At 41.8% G+C, this 3,226-nt stretch overlaps 1 protein-coding gene across 3 annotated transcripts in view; it reads left to right on the top strand.

Annotated features, from left to right (window-relative positions):
- Lrp11 (LDL receptor related protein 11) overlaps positions 1-3,226 on the top strand; it is a 33,148-nt gene that overhangs the window by 9,184 nt on the left and 20,738 nt on the right. The window lies entirely within an intron of this gene.

Consider the following 3,226-nt stretch of genomic DNA (forward strand, 5'->3'; position numbering starts at 1 on the left):
TTAAAAAAAAAAAAATATATATATATATATTTATTTTATGTGGATGAGTATATTGCCTGCATATATGTAAGTGCGCCCATATTGTGCAAAGCCGGTGGAGGTCAGAAGAGGCTGTCGGATTACCCTGGAACTGGAGTTCCAGATGGTTATTAGCTGCCATGTGGGTGCTAGGAATTGAACCTGGGTCCTCTGCAAGACCAGCCAGTGCTCTTAACCGCTGAGCCGTCTCTCCAGCGCCATCAGATAGCTTTCTTATAGAGCCCAAGCCTACCTGTCTAGGGATGGTGCAGCCCGCAGTGGACTGGGCCCTCCCACATCAATCATCAATCAAGACAGTTCCTCACAAACAACAGCATAGGCATACTCATTAGAAATGAAATTTTATAAAGTTAGGAATTTTTGAATCCTATGGACTTGGCAGCTTTTACACATGCACCATTAAAACTGACAGCTCTGTGCCCAGCAAAGTGCTAAGCTACTGTGAAGAAGGAGACAGAGAAGTAACTGCACACAGACAGGCCAGACACCAAATTGCCACCCATTCTGGGCAATATGAGGTTTCCAGCCATAGTGAGGGCACCCAGCCCAGCCCTGGTGATTCACTGCAGCTATACAGGAGAGCCAGCCCACTACTGAGAATGGTGCTGAGTACTTGGTGACTGGCACACATCAGAACCGTAGGAAGCTCAGCATCGGAGATGTTTGTAGCCCACCTGGGCAGGGACAGGTTCAGGTGCTGATTCTGAAAGGAAATTGCTCTTGGGAAGATTCAGATAGCCCATCATAGAAGATAGAAGATTATTTTGTTCTGCCTAAGGGCCTGCCAGGGAAGAAGGACCTGTGCAGACAGGAGCAGATGGCCGATACTACACCAGCCAATGATTTTCCTGGTTTTATTGCTTCAGACCAGGTTTCCAGGCTCCCTGGGTAAACTGCCAGTTGTAAATGGCCCTTTTCCAAGATAATACTAAAATGTATTTGAAATGGCAGAGGGTAATAGGAATCACTTACTCCAAAGCGACTTTGAGTCAGGCATGGTGCTGCACACCTTTATTCCCAGCACTTTGGAGGCAGAGGCAACTCAGCCTGGTCTACATAGTGAGTTCCAGGCCAGCTGGGGCTACAGGGAGACCCTGTCTCAAAAAGAAAAAACCTAATTCAAACATTTTAAGGGGGCTGGAGAGATGATGGCTCAGTGGTTAAGAGCACTGACTGCTCTTGCCTAATACCTGGATTCGAATCCCAGCACCCACATGGTGGCTAACAACCATCCGTAACTCCATTTCCAGTGGATCCAGCACCCTCTTCTGTCTTTTGCTGGCATTGCATGGCCTGAGTGCACTTACATACATGCAGACAATACACTCATACACATAAAATAAAAATAGAATAAATATTTTTTAAAATGCCACTCTGGTATCAGTCCTGTTATAGAACTTTATACAGAAAAAAGATTTAAAGTCCAATAGTGTGATATTAGTCCTACCTGGAATCTCCTACTGGTTAAATTGGAGAATATACTCTGAATTAAAGTTAATGAAACACTAGTTACAAACAATGGGAAACAGATGTGGGAATATGGAGAAGTGTTTATGTCTCCTCTGTTTTATCTATGTATTAATCTTGCAGTTAATGACCCAGCTATTATGGCAACCAAGAGCGGTGCCTACTTCAGTAAACAGAAAAGTGGGTACCCTTGATTATAGCCTCATTCAGCTTTGAGTATCTTGACATTTCTAACAACTTTTGAATGTTTGAGAGAAAAAATTATCTATTCACGTAGCAAGTCAGAAAACACTTTAGTATGATCTGAAACACCAGTCTCATATAGGCCCCCTAACCCCAGATGTTGAAGATATTTTTAGGGTAGGAAAGAAGACACTAGAACTTGGAGTTTAATTTATTTTCATTCTTCTGAAAATTGTCAGTATATTTGAAAAGAAGCACGTGTGTGTGTGTGTGTGTGTGTGTGTGTGTGTATGTACATGTAGAGGTCCAAGAACAATTTTTTTGGAGTTGATTCTATTTCCACCATGTAGGTTTCTGGATTGACCTCAAGTTGTCGGGCTTGGCAGCAAGCACCTTTACCCACTGAACCATCTCACAGTCCCTAGGTATACAATATCCTGGAATACTAGCAAATGCATATTATTTACAAGTGAATTTGAGATGCTTGTTCAATAATACATCAAAAAGTTTGGAAGCTACTAGTCCAGAATAGATAAATTGTAAATATGGATCAGACTCTAAAGCTACACAGAAGTTAAGTAAAGGATATTCATACTGTACTTGTAAAAATGACTGATGAGCCAGGTGTGGTGGTGCATGCCTTTAATCCCAGCACTCAGGAGGCAGAGGCAGGTGGATCTCTGTGAGATTGAGGCCAGCCTGGACTACATAGCAAGTTCTTGGCAAGCTGTAGCTACAGGAAGACCCTGTCTCAAAAAGACAAAAAAAAAACCTTAATAATTCTCCCGTCCCCTCTTGCTCCCCCTGGCGCTGACTCTACAGGCCTAATGCACAGTTTGCTGCTTTATCGGGAGCTTCTGCCATTGTTTTCTTTTCCTTCTTTTTCCTACTAGATCACATAAGTTTAAATTGCTTTGCACCAAGATGGACTCCTTTTCCAACCTTTTAGTCTGATTGCTTTTCAGTAAAATAAATGTTGGGATATTTCATTTGTGAGTGGACTGTGCTTAGCTAGCTATCATTCTTGGTGGAACATCATAATTTGCCACTCAAATTCCTGAAAGGACTGTTTAGTCCATAAAATTGTGGGACTCCTTACAACCTAATTCTCACTTGAATATCTTTAATGTGTTACCAGCACCACAGCATTACCTGATTCTTATGAAGCTTAGTCTAGCCAAGTTGTAATTTAATTAACGGTACAGAAAAATGCCTTTCAAGAATATACTTGTAGCCCCTGTGAATTCTTCTACAGACTAAAACTCTTAAAAGTTCTAAAAGGGAAAAAAGTCATTATTTCAGGAAAATAAATTCACACCAGCCCATAGCTAAAGACTCTTCTCTACAAAACTAAACATATATTGTCATCCACAAATAGGATTTAAAAGCACAAAGGATGCCCCAAGCATGGTGGTGCTCACCTTTATTCTCAGCTCTCAAGACGCAGAGGCAGGAGGATCTCTAAATTCAAGGCTAGTCTGGTCTACATAGGGAGTTCTAGGCTAGCCAGGGCTACATAGTGAGACTGTTGTTTAAA

Source organism: Nannospalax galili, unplaced genomic scaffold (assembly GCF_000622305.1).
Source record: "Nannospalax galili isolate Female #2095 unplaced genomic scaffold, S.galili_v1.0 scaffold395, whole genome shotgun sequence".
Classification (NCBI taxonomy): domain Eukaryota; kingdom Metazoa; phylum Chordata; class Mammalia; order Rodentia; family Spalacidae; genus Nannospalax; species Nannospalax galili.